Source organism: Pithys albifrons, chromosome 8 (genome assembly GCF_047495875.1).
Source record: "Pithys albifrons albifrons isolate INPA30051 chromosome 8, PitAlb_v1, whole genome shotgun sequence".
Lineage (NCBI taxonomy): Eukaryota > Metazoa > Chordata > Aves > Passeriformes > Thamnophilidae > Pithys > Pithys albifrons.
In genome coordinates, this window is record NC_092465.1 from 29979379 (window position 1) to 29997560 (window position 18182).

At 36.6% G+C, this 18182-nt stretch overlaps 1 long non-coding RNA gene across 1 annotated transcript; it reads left to right on the forward strand.

The window, feature by feature from the left end:
- The first annotated feature begins 119 nt into the window (after positions 1–119).
- Positions 120–15165, forward strand: LOC139674853 (uncharacterized). Its single transcript, XR_011698368.1, has 3 exons — positions 120–287; positions 12815–12894; positions 15032–15165. It is a non-coding gene; the product is annotated as an uncharacterized lncRNA (long non-coding RNA).
- Positions 15166–18182: the final 3017 nt, after the last annotated feature.

An 18182-nucleotide genomic window follows, 5' to 3' on the forward strand; every position in this document is an offset into this window, starting at 1 on the left:
ACCTAAGTTTCTGAGATGAAGCAATTACACAATGGCTGCTTTCTCAATAACCTAACCAAGCATGGAGAATTCTGGATTGCTGCCAGGTATTATTCCAAATCCCACGGCTTCATCTTTCATGTAACTTGCCTAACTTTTCTCTTGGAAAAGTGTATTTTTTTCTACCTCTTGATAGAAGCAAAATCACCAGAGATGAGGTACCAGAACATAAAAGATGAAAGAGGGACTTTGTGTAGAGAAAATGGTACATGCAAGCCAAGTTGTCTGTTGTTTAGAATCTGTGGCAGGTAAGTGGCTAAAGGAAGAAGTTAAATATGCTTTCACATATTTAATTTAACAGAACTCAGTGCAGCCCATGTATGAGTGTTCTATTGAGAAAATTATTGCTATTTTTCATTTCTACAATGTGTATTTTAACAGCATGCACTTTTAAAAATAATTCTATCTCTCTGGTCCACTATTATAAGAATTGTAAAAAAATCCTGTTTCTAGGTGGGAAAGAAGAATATAGCTACTTGTTACAGGGTTATAAATAGCATTTTATTTTTTTGCAAGTTGCTTATGTCAGTGAATTGGGATACCAAGGAGATTAGAGAACTGATAATATTGCAGCTGTCTGATACTGGTGAGATAGTAAGAAATGTCAAGTGGTGGTGCTAAATAATTTTTAAATTACTCAAAAAGTTGAGAACACTTAGAAAAAAATTATAGACTAAAGGACCTTGAATTTTTTTGCTAGCAAAAGGAAAGACTGAATAACCATTGAAGTACAATATTGTGTGCCCATAATGGTGCACAGTAATATTGAACTCCTTAATTTGTCAAAAAAATGCATTCCACATCCACATTTAGAATGTGAAGTGAGAAATAAAATATGACAACTATTGGACTATTTACCAAATGAAATCTCTTAATTAAATCCACATGTCTTTTTAAGACAATGCCTGCATATTTTTGCTTTAGTAGTTTAGGTTATTTTTATATCTCTCTTCTGCCGTCTCAACGTGTCAATCCAGGCAAACAAAAATGGTTGTCTGGGCTGTGATGTGTGCCAGAAACCAGATTCCATACTCAGTGGAGATGAATTTGTCCACATCTACTATTAAATGCTAAAGCAAGTGGTGCATTAATCACTGATAGTCTGTTTATTCACTAACCCAGTTCATGAAATCCTCCCATCAGCCTTGCAGATGATCCAGCTGCAGAAATGAATGTGGCCTTTGCCATGCAGGATTTCCTGCAAGGGGAATGTGATATTCTGCTGAAATCGTAAAACCTGGTGCACTTGCTGCTGAAAATGCAAATTGCCCCAGAGATCTCAGCTCTCTACTGAAAATGCTTTACTGGCAGCATCAGTTACTGCATTGAAATATTAACATTTTAGAGGGAATGGGAAGGAAAGCTGTTGATCCTGGAGATCCTGGATGAATGGCTGAAGGTTCAGGCTTTATTTGGAGGCAATTTTCAGTTCTCCTGATGTCATGGCTCAGATGCCTGAGGAAAGCACAGGATTCAATCCTGAGACCAAGACGTGGAAAGACTTAATGAATCAGTTTTTCAGGTAAGTGCTGCTATCCTAAGGACACAGAGAGAATCTATAGTATGTACACAACAAATTGCTTCTGATAACAGTGTAACCCTCTTTCTAACTGATCTTAGCTCTCTCACTTAGGTTTTAAAAGAATTATTTTGCAGAACTGTTTCAGACAGAGTTGGAGAAACCTTGGCTTGGAGGGGCCACTGGAGTTCACTTATTCTGACTTCTTTCTGAAAGCCAAAACTTTTGATAACACTGCATCAGGCCACATTTCTTGCAGAGCACCTCCGGAGCCTTCAGGTGCCATTCTAGTGAATAATTTTTTCATTATGTCCAAGCTGAACCTCTCAAGCAAAGATTTGTCCCTGTTGCCCAAGAGTCACTGTTAAGAAGTTCACTGTGCTTTTCTCAGCTGCCTCTCATGTAGTTGCTGGCAACAGCTAAATTCTACCCTAATTTCCACTTCACCAAGCTGAACAAGTCCAGCTCTCTCAGCCTCTTCTCATGTGTGGTCTGCAAATTCTGTTCCTCAGGGAACAGTTACCTCATGATTCTGGGAATCCTGCTGTATAATTCTAATAATGATTTGAGAAAAGTGCATTTATTCTGAAAAAGTTAACTAATATCAAGGGCATTTCTAGTAGGATGTTGCATTTTTAATATCTCTCTAACTGGACTTACTAAACTATTCAACAGACTTGAGATTTATTAGGAACTTTCAGAGATCCAGGACATCATTAGGACAAATGCTAAAATCTTCACTCAGTCTAGGAACTTTGGCTCTCAGTTCTTTTCAAATGGCAATTATGTTCCTAAAGTAGGTATTACACAAGGTGTGTAGTATACAAAAGAATAATTTGCTTAATTTCCTCGAAATTCTGCTTGATCATTTAAAGTTATTTTTAGTTCTTTTTTTAGTTTATTTTTTTATTCTTTCTCCTTGCTTTTATTTCTTTTAGCTTCTCCTTCTCTCTTCTCCTGCTTTATGCTCTCCATCCTTCACCTTTGTTTTTCTTTCTTCTGAGTTAGAAAAAAAATCAGGAATTTATCCCATTTATCACAGAACTGTCAAATCAATAGTATTCATTTTTGGGGAAGAAAGTCAGTAAAAATACAAAAGGGCAGGAAACTCAGAATTTTGCTCTGTATTATATTTCTGGATATTGTTCGCTGAGTGATCTGTTTTTATAAAATCATCTAATTCAGATATTCTGGAGTAATACAAATTACTTTTTTGAATGCGATATGTGTTATCATTGTCAGAAAAAAGAATCACCTCTTGTACAGGAGAGTGTAAATGCCAGAATAGAAGTTTAACAATCTTAAGTTGATTTTGGCTAAACAATAGGCATTATTCTCCAGAAGATGGCACACTCTTTCCACAAATGCAGTGTTTGAGTTGGATGCTCTTCCCCAGACCATATGAACGATGTTTCTTAAAGCCTAAAGCTAACTTGAGTCTGTCTGTGCTTATTTTTGGCATTTATATACCACTGTATTATAAAATTACTTTATTTGCTTAGCTTTTCATTGCAAATTCAAATAATCATACATTATTATTTCATTTTAAATGTAAGCAATACATATTAACGAGTGTTAAAATAGTGGCTTAATTTCCACTTCCCATAACTTTTAAAAAAATCTCAGTTACAGAAGCTTTTCTGTCTTTCTGGGAAAGAATGCAGGAAGAAAAAAATGCAAGGAAAAAAAGATTGTTGGGAAAAAAAATCCCAGGCTGGAATCTGTAATATATTAAAAATTATATTTAGACTCTAGATTATTAATGGTCTTTTAACAGGCGACTCAGACTATTTCTGTACACTTGATTTATACACGTTTCTTGATACATTTTTCCCCCCTAATTGACACTGGCAGTGTCACTGACAAAATAAGTTAGGCTGATGTTTGGAATGACTGAGAATGATGGCATTCCTTTTCTCTCATCCTGTCTTAGCAGACTGTAAATAGGAAATCTATGTTGAAACATAAATTACTTTTTTCCTGGCTTTTTCTCATACGAAAGTAAAAACAAGCAGGAAGAATCCCATTTATAAAACTGGCAACACAGCTTTGATTTGCTTTGCCAGTTGCAATTATTCTATTTGCTGAGGACAAATATAGTAGGCAAGGGAACAAACCCCCCTCTTCCCTGACAACGTGCAGTTAAATGGCTGTCTGTGCATTAAAAACTGCTTTATGAAACCAATTGCAAATTAGGTTTGTATGCTGACAGCTTAATTGCCTATGTATGGATGAAAGGTATATGCAGCTTGCTGTGGGTTGGGACGATGCAAGAGGCAGAAGGTGAAGGTATTTCCTGTACAAAGTAGCACTGTGATTATTGTCTTAGGGAGGTGTCCCCTGAAGATCGATTGGATAAGCACAGCTCTGCCTTTTTAGTGGTTTGGGAGTGTATGTGTAACGTGAGCAGGGCATTAAACCAACACTGAGGGCACAGCACAGATAATTTCAAAATATTGTGAGTTCTCAATCTGAAACTGAGCTTGGAATTTATTATTGAACTCTCCAGACTGAGGATGGGAGTCAGGCCACTGGCTCAAACGTGTACTGGCACCCTGGGAGCAGTTTGTACCTCTGGCACCTCTGGGCTTGGCACAGCAGCCTGGCCTGGCTCTCTTTGTCCTGGGAGACTCTGTTGTTCTGCACACCGTGCCAGGGGCTCTCCTGACCGGGGCACGCTGCATTTATACTGGGCTCTCACAAAATGCTTCCCAGAGTGAACAGTCAGCAATTCCTGCGAGCCCACAGTAGGTTGATTGGGCTGCGATTATCCCTACAGATCTCAGGAGTTTCTTCTGTCTGCTATACCTGTGTCTTGTTTTAATCCTGGACTCAAGTCCCTGGCTGTGCTTCCAGGGCCAGACAGACCGGGCAGAGCAGAGGGGACCTCAGGGGTCACTGACTTTCCTGGTTGCCTGTTTCCATCTCCTCATGGCCATTCTGGCCCCATTCCCATTCTGGAGAAGTGCAGTCTGATTTAGGTGGTAGAGGAGACATTATGGCAGGACCTGCATTCCCAGACCTTGGAAAGTGGAGCAGGGGATCTGTATTAATCCCTCCCTGTTTCCTTTGCCAGGACTCTGCCACTGTGGAATATCATGTGTTGCAACGCGGGTGGGGTTCAGTCAGTTCACAGTTCATGTACTGGCATGGAACTGAACTGGAATAAATTCAGTCACAGCCCAGCACAAGCCCATACTGCAACTGAGTAGAAGCATTTGTTTGGTTTGATTTCCTCATTATAAATCTGCATAACGTCCTACTTTTCAATGTTTGTGCTCCCCAAGCCCCAAACTTTGTGAATAAGATTAAAAAACATAATGATGCTACAAATAGGTCATAAGACATATTAAATGTCTGATGTTCAGACAACTCTATTTCTTTAAAGATTCTTAGCTTGGTAACCTTCAGGTCTTTTGAAATTTTTTTTTGCCTTTGTATTATTTGAGGTAACTTTTATGCGGTAGCTTTTCTAAGCATTTATATTAATTTAATTTGAGAGGTTAATTTGGAAAGCACTATACATCAATATATATTTTGTCATCTGTACAGTGAGTGTATGTAAGAAACCCACTGTGTATCCAACAATGTGTCTTGACAGGTGTTAGTCAGGTGCTGTTCTTAATAGAAATGTGTGACTACATTGTTATCATGAAAGCAAACTTTTAAAGACCTATCAAAATGTTTTAATTGTTCATGTTTAATTCCATAACCCAGTTGAATAGCCAGTGTAAATTGATTTTGCTCCATCAGAATGATGGGAGCTGTGCTGTTTGATGAATTGGCCCTGTTTTGAAATTACTTTCAGAAATAATAGTTCATGTTTTGAAAGATTTTATACAAACTGCCTCACTACTTCTCCAGTGAACCCTGGCAATGAGTAGAAAATGGAGTATCAGATGTAACCTGTATTCTGTTTTATCTTTTTAGGGGAAGTCCTAATTAAACAATTCAGAAGTTTTTTGCTGTGTTTTAACTCTCACTGGGATTTCTACTCCCCAACCTCATTCAGAATTAAACTACAAAAATTATAACTCAATTTAAGTCCTGTTATACTGAGAGGAATTAACTCTGCAAAGATTCCTGCCGCAGTGATCTTGTTAAGCAATGTAACCTTTGCTATAAGCAGGGGAACTGGGGTTTGAGTGCCACTCTGCAGCCTTGATGGTGTGCAGCGAATGCTGTGCAAGGTCATGCAAAAATAATGACAAAAATTAAAAATAAAATGCTAGCTCAGTCACAGGGAAATATTCATACAGTGCTATGAACAGGACGAGATCTTGTGAGGAAAAATTTCTTAAATGTGATTTTTTTTTCTGTCTTTCCAAGCTATTGTATTAAAGTTGTACTTGGTTGCTTTCCTCAAATTCCTGAATGTTTGCTATAGCTTTCTGGGAAGGTGTAAATAATATTATTTTATGTACTTTAGCAGGTTAGCAGTTAAAGAAAGTATTCTTGGTTATCCTTACTAGTTTATATATTACAGAGACTACAAATAAAATTTTACATCTTTAAACAGATCTTCAATAAATACAGTGGTAGGCATCTTACAGAGGGTAGCACACAAGAATTATTGTTGAGAAAAACTTTATTTTTATCTAACTTTAAATGATCTTTTAAGTAAATTGTTCAGAATTTTTTTAAATTAGATATTCTTCGGTAGTACTGGCAAGGAAAAAAATAATCTGAAGCTGTTTAATATTAGTTTTGTTTTCTAGAGTAAAACCTCATTTAAAAATTGTTTTGAAGAATTGCAAGAGTAGAATTTAATGCTGCATTAGATATTACATATATTAAAAGCAGTGAAGGAGAAACTTTGGCACTTACAGGAACAATTTCAGTATCTGTACCTGGAGTCAGGTTGGCTGGCTGAATCTGAGACAGTTATGCTGAAGTCTGTTTGCAAGGCAACAAGTCCTAATCTCGTGTTTTCGAGGCTAATGCCATTCAGTGTGGATTTCTTCAGTGAACTTTAACATATACTGGCATCACTTTTCATTGTTTGTATCCAGCATGAATATTAAAACAATGAGTTCGGTCTTTAAAAGTTAAAAAATATTTATAAGTTCTAGTGTCACTTGTTGTTACTTTTTCATGGGTGAGTTTTGATTTCATTGGGATTATCCTTCAATGGTCCCAGAACCAGGTTAATCATTCTATTACTAGAAAATGCACTCAAATTTAAATATAAGTTTAAATAAGGTGATGTGCAAAATTAAAAGGTCTGGGATTTTACTGGAATGAATAGATGAAAAAACTTTTCAGTTTGGGAAAACAGGTGAATAGATGGAAAAACGTTTCTGTCTAACTAAATTGTATTTGCACCTGGTTTTGATTTTCATTGCAGATGGAACTAGAAAATTTTAAGTATCTGATGGCCAAAATAATTTTAGACTGTGTTGTGAAATCAGTTCTCAGAAATTTGGTGTGATCACTGTGTTCATGTTATGGCATTTGGGGTTTTTTTCAGTTTTGTTGAGAGATTTTCTTGCAAGCTGTCACTAATTTAGAGTTGAGCTTGAGGTTGAATCCAGACACAAATTTATTTTTTATTCTCAGCAATCTAGATTGATTCTAAACCTGAACATTGCCTGTTTTCACATGTAGTTATGGTGTTCTTTTTCCTGTCTAGGTCATGGGGGATGCACTTGAGGGTTATCCAAAACCTCCACATGTTGATTTGTAAGAGAGTGGCCTGGACAGACAGTTCTTTGTGTATCCCAAATTTTCTGGACAACGCCAGTACAGATGGCTGTTAGAAAGGGGAAAATGGTAGGAATATTTTAGATTTAAATTTATGTCAATATGATACAACCTAGTAGTAAATTGGAGTTTGGGAATAAACTATTTGGATGAATAGTTGTTATATCAACTGAAAGAGCTTCTACAGTATTGTATTTTTGGATTCTCCATGTTCATATATAGCTGAGCTATACCACAAAGTTAAATCTAATCTAATTTTTAATCCTTCTATGGAACAATATTTGAGGCTGTGTAACATTTTCTGCTTATTCTCAAATTGAAGCAATGACTCTTGTTAATAGTGGCTTTTTTGAGCAGCTGCATTCTGACTTGCATGGAAATAAAGCTTCTGATTGTCCTGGAAGGGGGAATTAAAGGAAGAAGAGAACAATATCTGCTAGTACAATAAGTAAACCTTGCAACATATTAGAAGATTTGAAAATACTGTCTTTTCCCACTAATAAAGGAGATCCTCAATTTCCTGGGGAAAGAACTAAGGCTTGTACTTATTGTACTATTTATCCTCTAGGGTGGTCCCATGGTGTAAAGGAGAGCACTCTGGACTCTGAATCCCAAGGTCCTGAATTCAAGTCTCAGTGGGGACCATCCCCTCGCAGTTAAAGCCTCCCTGCCATCCCATCCCGTCACATCTCAGATGCTCAGCAGGGTCAGCCCTGGTTAGTACCAGGTGCTGTGACAGTACCAAGGACTTCACTGTCACTGTCCAAGCTCACTCAGCCGTGGCAGATGGACCTTAGGACTTAAATGGTGGGACCAGTTCTGCGCATGCTGTGCCTCACCTAAAACATCCACTGCGCAGGCTGGAAGGGCACACCCACATGGGGAGCATTTCAGTGCTTCCTGGGGCAGCACAGCAGGGTCATTAAAACCACTTTTTAATATTAAGCATGTGGTCACACGTACATTCCCAGGCATACACACACGTGCTGCCTCTTGTAGGGGTGAGTGTAAGTGCATCCCTTAAGGAAAGCTGTTTGGAGTTCTGCCTTAAAGAGAACAGAGCTACCTGGAGTATGTGTGGGGGCTTGTGACCAATGAGAGGCTGTGGTGTATGTAAGGTGAATTGGTTAACCAATTATGTGATAGCATGTTAGATGTGAGAGTGCATAAAAGGTGTGGATATTACTGCATGAGTGTCAGCCAGATCTAGGTCTACTAGGATGTGAGGTGATGTAATGGGAACTAATAGGAACTAACTTCTTCTACTATGAGCTATGAGAACCGTCTGTTAACCTATCTTGAATAAACTCCTAAGATGTGAGCCTTCTGATCAAGCCTTCTGATGACTGCTGTGCCTGAGCTTTTCTGACCATCAGTCCATAACCCAGCTCAGTACAAGGGGCTCCCCCTATAGCCTCTCAACCATTTTTGAGTTAATTGTTTCCAGCAAATAACTGTTGTTCATAAATCAAAGGGGGAAGTTTCCTTTCACTGCTTTTGAACTCTCTTTTTACTGCTTTATTCTCATAAATACAAAGAATTCATACTAAGTATGATTAGTCAAATGTAATGTTTGAAAAATAACTAGCTGAGATGAGAGATCTCAGAAGCACATAATTTATTAAGAGTTCCCAGTGCCAGTGTGTCTGGAGAGGAACAGCAGGGAGAAGAATTTCAAGCAGGCCTAGGTAAGTTTTTCTCCACTCAAATGGAAGCCCATTCTCCATAGAAACATGCTTTGGTGTGAATGTATTACTGAGGCTCATTCACACTTTTTAATTTCAGTTCAGTAGGGTACTTCATCACAGTTAAGGACTGTCGTGATTCAAGAGCTTTCCTGTTTACCAGCAACTTATTAGCATGAAAGGAACTACCAATTATTGTGTTAAAGAAATAACTAGGCTGACTGAACACAGACTATAGCCCCAAGTCAAAAACAGAAATTGTAGAAAAATGCTAATTTTTTTGAATTATAGGTGTGTTGTTGTTTCTAACTGTTGTGGGATATAGAGCTGTTTTTCTGTTTCGACAGTGACCCTTAACCAGAGAAAACATTGCATACACATAAGTAGATTATTAAAACACAGCATTTTTCTTTTCTTAATGTAAAATTATAAAAAGATAAGGACAGGAATGAAGTAGTGTGTGCTGCTCTGTTTGAATGTCTGTCATTGATGTTTTACATATGGTATTGGAAAAGTAGGAAAAAGCTTCTCAAACTCAAATCCCTATTAAGCTACCAGTGAATGAAGGACATTGTACTACTGTTCTACTGAGATGGAACTTTATAATAGAGAGAAAGAAAAGTAATATAATAGAAAAATAACAAGTATAAGAAAAAAGAATCGTGCCTTAGACCAAACATTCAACTTCTTAACTTCTAAAAATGTTTGCAGGCACTGGAGGATTTTCTGGAATAGAATAATAGATAGAGGACATTGTCACCTTGTGTGAGGAAAGCTGTCTAAGCAGAATCAGTGACTCCAGGAGCACTTGTTGTGCTTGATGTTCATGCTAGGAATGTTCTTGCATCTCTAGTAAGCAAAAAAGTCAAAGATGAGAGTGACTTTGAATGGTTAAGTCAGCTTAGGTGCTACTGGGAGGTAAGTGATACCTCTCAATCCTATTAGAAGGAAATTTCTGTTGACAGTTTTTCAATTTCTGCTTGCTTGCTCACACAGAGAGTGGTTATGCTGCTGTGAGAATTTCTGCTGATAAGAGAATACCTGGAACAATGATTTCATGGATTGCTAACTAGAATGGCCAGTAGCCAGATGGAAACACTTTTTAATTAAAAGTACTTTTTTCATCACTGTTGAGTCTCAGTACATTTGCTGAATTTGCAGGGAATGTTACAGGCAGAATTTGTTCACTCAAAGACTGTATTTTGGTTTGGTGATTCTGCAGAAAAAAGAACACATAGGAATGACAATTTTCAGTTGGAGATTTTAATCTGACTTATTGGCAATATTATTTTATTTGTGCATTGTATTTATTGGAAAAATAACAAAATTTTTACTGGATAGTGCTAGAACACAATATGTCACATGTATCAGAACAAGTTTTCCTGTAATAAAAAGATATTGCATCCGAATTTAAAAAAAATTATATGTAGCACTTATACATTTCCAGAGGAATCAGATAGACCATAACTACAGCTATTGGTTACTGTTGCTTCTGTTTACTTTTTAGAAAGTCCAATAACTTTCTAAATAGCAGGACAAGACAGTTTTACTCTAGAAAATGGTTAGTAGGATCTTTTTCTTAATAACAGTTTAAAAACTGGTCTTTTTGTTCGATACTTTAGTATCCATTAATTGTTTTGGTTTTTGTTTTTTTTATTTGAGTCATATTAAACCAAGTGCCTCAGAGCAACTATTAGTCTGCCATGCAGTTGTTTCTAACAGCACTGGGCCTATTAGAAATTGAGAAATAGTGTTGAGTTACGGGGGTGGATTTTTGTTTTAAAGGGGTCATAGTCATGGAGTTTTATGATAAGTAAGTATGTATTAAAAAAGAAGTTAAAATACATTTGATTGAAGGGATGAGTCTATCGGGTTAACACCAAAAGAGAGGCAAAATTACTTCTTACTAGTGGTGTACTGGCAGTCACTAAGATGAATTCATTTAAGATACCTGATGTTAAATTGTAGAGCCTGATTCTCAGTTCTGATTTTTTTGTAATAAGAGATGGAAGCAACACTCTGCTCAGTTAGTAACTTCTTTTTAGAGTGTTGTACAGAATTGAGGCATTATTGAAATGTCTTTGGAAGCTTCTGGTACCCATATCAAGGCCAGGGGTATTTTTGTCATGTACTGTAGTTGATGCACTGAGAAAGTGCCTATGCTTTATGTTGTTTTCTAATTTGAAACAAGTGGAGGTCACATTTAGTAGTAAATCAACACTGGGCAGGTTTGGTCAAGTCCTGACAAGTGCATGTTATGTGTGTCCTGAGAGTTAAATAACGATTTTTTTGTTTTTTTCAACAGAACACATGCACATCCTACACTAATTTTATAGTGTAGAAGACTACTGCTGAAATGGTAAAGAAAATCATGACACAGCTCTGGATGAATAAACTTCTATTTCAAAAACAGAAATCATATACAAAGGCATTTTTAGAGATTTAATACAGAGGATGAACTTCTTTCCCTTTGAAGATTGTGATCTTGTATATAGCAGCTGTTATGGGAAATGGGCTGAAAAATACATCTTTATTAGTAGATAGAACTTCATTTAATATTTACTTTCTTCTTATTTAGATGCAAACCAGGGAGTGGGTATTGCTGTGTAAAACAAAAGACACTCCTTGTTCTGATGATTTTTCCTTAACAAATACCCTGGGAGAACCAGTGGAGATCAGAGCTTGGAATATCACTGGATTACCATCTGATGTGTTTTCTGTACTATAGATAATGTCTTGATTACTTCTCTTTAAATAGTTTTCCAGTCTATGTTGCCACCTTGCAGGGTGTTTAATAGGCTTGTAACATATTTAGTGTGCAAAGCCCTGACACTTCAGAAGTGTTGGTTTGTACACCGATGAACTGAACCTTCATTTTATTAGGGCAGAGTAATGGAACAACAACACAAGCCCTCTGTATATAGTAAGGCAGTAAGGGAGGGGCTAAAAGCTGGGATGGGGAGCATTGTTAGTTTCCTCTCTTACAGAGGATTATCCCAACCATATGCTCTTGCCAGATTCTTCTCCTTTTTCTTGCATTTTATTCTATATAATTGTAAACTGATTGAGAGGAAAAAGTGAAGTAGACCTTTCATACAATGATCTCTGATTCCAGAACTGTGCTGATATCCATGTCCCACTCAAGGTAAACATCAGTGATTTGTCTGACAATGTGCGGGATGGGAACCAACCATGTTAATGTTCTATCCCCTAGAAACACCCCCAGCTCAGTTGTAATTAGCTTTGCATTAACATGCCAGCTGCTGACTGAGCTATGGGTGGCACCAACAACTTCCTTGGGTACCAATCTGGGGGCTTGAGGAACATTCTACCTCACATTTCAGCATTAAGAGCTATCATTATTTAGTTTTAAAATGCTAAGCTTTGTGACTACGAGTAAGCAGCTAAGATTTTCATTTGGTCTTGTGTTTGTTATGACCATGAACAAAGAACCTCTCAGTTCCGTCCAATGTGCTGCTACTGAATTTCAGCTTTTGTTCTTAGCACAGCTGAGACTGAATGGACCATGGGATGGTGTTGCTTTAACTGCTTTTTTGTTGGGATTGCTTCCCATTTACTCCATGTCTGTTCGTTCTACTCTCTGCATAAAGTGTTCTTATAATTCTTTTCCATGACCAGGTTAATGGTTGTCAAATCTATGATGAGACGTACCTAACGCTTATGAATAATTTCACAGTATGCTACTGCACAGACTTAGTAATATAAACCTTAATTTTTGCTACTCTTTACATGGAAATTCTCCTCACAGTTTGAGGAATCTGATGTGAGATGGCACTGTGAGTGAATCCGTCTTTTGCTGTGGAGTGAATGGCAGGTTTTCACATGTAACTGGATTTGTGTATTACAGGTTAACCTCTGGAAGCACAGATGTGTTCATAATACTTCAGTTTGGCAACTGGATGGGTGACAAAGTGCAAAATGAAACAGGTAAGACAAAAATAAGGCACTAGTTAAAGAACCTCAGTGTCTGTTCATTTGACATTCAAAGCTGGCATTGATTACTGGAAGCTAAACTGTTTATTTAAGTTAGAGGATCTATGGTGGGATTATGATTGTATATGTAACTTCTTTCAAGTAATTACTGTATTAACAATTCAATCACTTAGGCTAAACAGTCAACAAATGTTAATGAATTCAACACTTGTACAGTACATCCTACCATTTAACTTTCATAAAGCTTTGATCAAAATTCTTTTTGAACTAATGGAAGGATGATTAGCATTTTAAAACTAAATAATGAAAGCCCTTAATTTTGAAAGGTGAGATAGAGTCTACCTCAAACTGATGATACATATTATGCCTGTATTTCTGAGTTTATGGCTAGACATTAGTTCCACAGGAACCACACAATGCAACTCCAGGTTTTTGTAACAACAGATTTTCTAAAAAGCAGAATTTATGAGCAATCCAAGGATAATTTGTAAACACTGCTTATGAGTTCCCATCAACGAAGACAGATTTTATAGATGATGAAAGCTGTGTGCATTTGGTTGTTATTAGAGAACTATTCTTTAATTATTCAGTCTTAAGTTTTTCATGTCTGTTACACAGTATATCTGAAGTGGGATATGCTGAAAATAATATGTGTCTAAAACTTTGAAGTAATTAGGAAATGAAATAATTCAGGCTTTAGCTGAGGTTTTCTCAAATGGTACATTTCTGTTTTAAAATAAGAATGAGAAAGAATCTCTGTAGTATCCTGTGTATAATCTCAGGCTATTGCCATTCATGGTACATTTCTCTTCCAAAAATTCCTCTCCTAATTTTGTGCTGTCTTGCTTCCACAATATCCATTTTCATTAGTGTAAAATTCCATTTGTTATCACTTGAAAATGCTCACATGCATATGACTGTATTAAAGCAGTTCAAAGTTTCAAAACTGAAGAGGTTTTTAAAAATTAATTTTAAGGTGTTACAAAACTAAATGTGATTAAACTTTCTAGGAAGTAAGAACTCTTCTTCTAAGTATATTCTTTGAAAGAGGAAGATTATTTTTTGTAAACAAAGAACTTTAGGATTCATCTATTTCCTCTTAAATTCCTCAAGGACTGTACCAAGTATGTGCCTCCTGAGATTTCATACTGATGTGCTTTTGTTGTAATGACAAAAGGGAATAAATTGCCTTAAGAAGTACTTTGAGGTACACATTTGAAGAGCTTATATTTCAATTTTGAAAGTTTGTATTTTTCCCTTCAGCAATGTAAGAAAATGGCCTCTGATAAGAGATCATTAGAATAAATGAATGAAGAACATGGAAAAAGCCAACAGTTTGCATATAATCAAACTCAGTGACCCTCAGTTTATTACAACACTGGAAAACTGAGTCAGTTTGGCAACCCTGGAAGGTTAATGACTAATGAAAGTGTAAATTACAGAAGGACCTGGAGGGGGCACAATTAACTAAAAAATGAAATTGGTGAGTCTCAAGAGTTATAGTTAAGGAAAACAGATACTTTCCCCCCTTGTTTTGAATGAAATGAGTACTATAGTAACTGAAGTCTTACCTCCAGGTTATAAGATACTTCTTAGCACAATGTAATACTCAGAAAAATTTATATATTTAATTGTTTTATGAGAATTTCCATTTCTTTGTTTTCAGATTAAATGAATTAATGAAACACATAGTTACAGTTCAACTTATTTTTCAAAGGCTAATTGAACTGCAAGTAGAGATGCATTGATTATTTTCCATTCTTTCCTTCTTGATTTTGACATTTTCTTATGCTTATGGTGAAAACTGAAGCAGACTTAGTTACCCAAAATGATTTCTGTGGCATTGACTTTGTTGTTATTTCCCTTTTTAATAATGGTAGCCTTAGACTACTGCTCTAAGCCATTGGCAGCACTAACACTGATGGCATTTTAGTTGCTTTTTTGCAAAGGTATATATTTCTTTGATTAATTTTTCACTTAGCTGAATACTCTCCTTATCTCTAGATATTGCTCAATTTATGCTTTTATTTGCACACTATAAATACACATTATACTTATGTATTGTAAAGAATAGTCAATCAGTAACATAAATGCCAAAAAAGTCCTACTAATTCTTATGGTTTTTTTGAAGTGCCACTGGAGAATATTGGAGAAGAACTTGGTTCTATCCCAAAGCAAAGTTACTCAGACATTTAACCAGTCAGGGAGCCTTTGCCCTGACACTGCCCCACTGAGTGTGCTCCTATTCTGCTTTATGTTATAACTAAGCTGGGAAATCTACGTTATCTTCCTGAAATAACTGTTAAGGTGAGAATTTTGAAAATGAATGTGCATTTCTCATATCAAATACTTCACCTTTTAGTACTGTCATTCTTTCATACAGTCAGGAATTTATTTATTTAATTAATTATATCACTTTTCCCAGTCTGGATCTCCTAATGCTATTTAGTCACCTTGGAAATATTTTTATAATACAAGACTTAATATAATAACCACATCACATTCAAAATACACATTAGGCTTTTTTATCTGTAGTATAGTTAGGGACAGGGGCAAGGTCTGGGCTACCCAAGTTTAGTATAACCATTAAACTAAAAGTATTGCTAGCAATCATCTAAGTCAGATCTTAATATTGTGATATTACATTTGAATGTCCCTTTTGAGGCAGCCTTTACCAACAGGGCAATCTGTATTTTATAAACCTTGCTCTTTGAATTTAAATCTTACTATTTTATATCTCAAAAAACCCCTGTGTGCATTAAAGGAAGCAATAAATAAAACCATCTCATTTTGATTCAGACCCTTCCTGTTGGCAAAGTATGAAGATACAGGACCTGAATCTCAGCTGACATCTTGCATTCCCAGGGAATTTAGATAATTTCACCCAGTGAAGGCCTCACAGAGAACGTTCTGTGCATTACTAATTCACATAAGACTGTTTGTCTTGGGATGTCTTCACTAGTCAGACTTTACAACAGACTCTGTGCTGTGATTTTATTTTTTTAATCATTCTTGTCTCATGGAAATCATGTTACTTCTCTAACTGGATAAAAGTTTACATTTTGTCCCATGGTCCTCTCTGTATCAGTATTTTGTACATAAATTTTACCTATATCCATTTAACTGAGGAAGAACCAGTACCTTTGAAAGGACTTAATGCTAATAAAACCCAGGAGTGTTTATATAATAAAAATAATCTATTTCTTGTTTGCCGAATGGAAGAAAAAACTGGATTGAAACACAAGACTGAAAAGGAGACACAGATCAAAGAATACAGCTTGCTTTTCTCCATCTTCTGTCCCAAGCTTTCCCCTCTTTAGCTGCTCCAGCTCCCACTTAGGTTTTGGAATGATCACCATGCCTGAAATATGGGAACCCCAGTAATATGCAACCAGCTCTTTTTCCCCATCTTGTGACTGAGGCAAAAATTTAAATAAATGGTATTTTTATGTAGCTTGGCATGTGTATTGTAGAGAGGGCACAAAAAAATCAGTGTTACTAGAGCCACTTCATCATCATCAGCCATACAATGAATGTTTTTCAAAGAAATTGGAGATGGATATTCTTCTCCTACTCCTATAAGACAGTTGCTTCCAAAAGTAGAGGAGCCCTAACTTCAACTCCCTACTTCAAGGATTCCATGTATTTTATCTAAAGTTGTAATGAGTACCTTGGGTCAGGGACTGAAACTTAGTTCTCCTCAGCCTGGCTACTTAATCGCAAAGCTACTGATCCATCTCTTGGCATGGAGAAGTGAAGAGCTTTTGGCACAGTGGCATGACACAAGGGAGTCTTCAGTGCAGCCTTCACTCCTCAGGGTTTCCTATTTCACTCAGCTTTCTACAAAGCTTACACATGTTTAGCTAAACCCTTCAACAGCTCTTGCAGATGTAATTCTGAGGTGCCTATTTCCTCCATTTATTAAAATAAAAATAAGGTAGCATTTTGGATTCCAATCTAAAACTCAGTGCCTAGAAAGTGGGAAAGGAATATCCATAGCAGAACATGAGCTCCATCATGATTTGCTAAATCATAATCACTCAGAATGAAGTTTGTGCAAGTGTGCCTGCACAGCTCTGCATCCAGCCCTCCACAGGGCTGCTCAGCAGCAGAAGCTGCAGTACCAGTTTCCAGAAAGGCAATACCCAGGTGGGACCATAGTGCAGGCTAATAATGCCACACAACTGCTGTTCCCTGTTTGATAACTGCAATAACAACACAACAGCTGCCATTTTCTGCATTCAGCTGCAACTCAACTCATAGTTACCATGTAATACCGTAATGCAACTGTCACTGATGATACGGTGATCACGGTAATATTAAAGATAAACACTAGAATACAATTATACCAGAAAGAAAGAGGTAGAATGCATGTTCAGGTTTCCACCACATAATTTCTTCACTTTCTAGAGCAGAGTTTTGAGTTATTATTGTTTAAAGACTTAAAAATTACTCTAACTTCTCTGCTATAAGAGAAGCCTTCTTAGATAAACCTATAATTAAAATGTTGGGTTTTTAAAAAGATTTAAGCATGTCAGTCTCATTGCTGTAGCTGAAGAAAAAACACTTCATGGATTGATGTGCCAAATGAGAAGATAATTTGCTCTCACTATAGGTAATTCACAAATGGTTTAAAGAACATTAAATACATGTGCTTAGGATCCTCAGCATGAGGATTTTCCTAGAGAGTGGCAAGACAAGGTGGTGGAGTTCCAAAGGATACTTAACTGTTCACTGCCTGAGACTGGAGAAAGCACATACAAAGCTTTCATCTTATTGAAAAAGGCCTGTTCATCTTAAAAACCAGAAGTATTTGCAAGTATGCATTTCAAGAAAGTTTAAAATGATAATGAAAAAACTTTTAAAAACAGAATAGTAGGCCCTCACCTTTTGCTAAATTTCAGTGTAACACCAAAATCCCCAGAGCTCTTACTTGGGATTGCCTTACAAAACCCATGTCTACCCTTATTCAGAACACCTCCTACTTTTGCTGGATGTCACTACCTGTGACAATTTTGTCTGCTCTGGACAGATAATTTAATGGTAAGCAGGAATGTAGATAAGGCAGTTGCTTATAGCAATTATTGTAGATAGAGCAATTACTTTTGTTCTGTGGAAAGTGTTTTGAAGCTGAAGTGTTCTGATTTGAGTCTATCTATAAGCCCTTACCACAGATCACAAAAGGTACTCAGAGTTGTGAATCTTTATTTCAATAAAAGTCAATCTGCTAAAACCCCACAATATAAGCATTTGCTTAGACATTTTTCATATATTCACAGGTT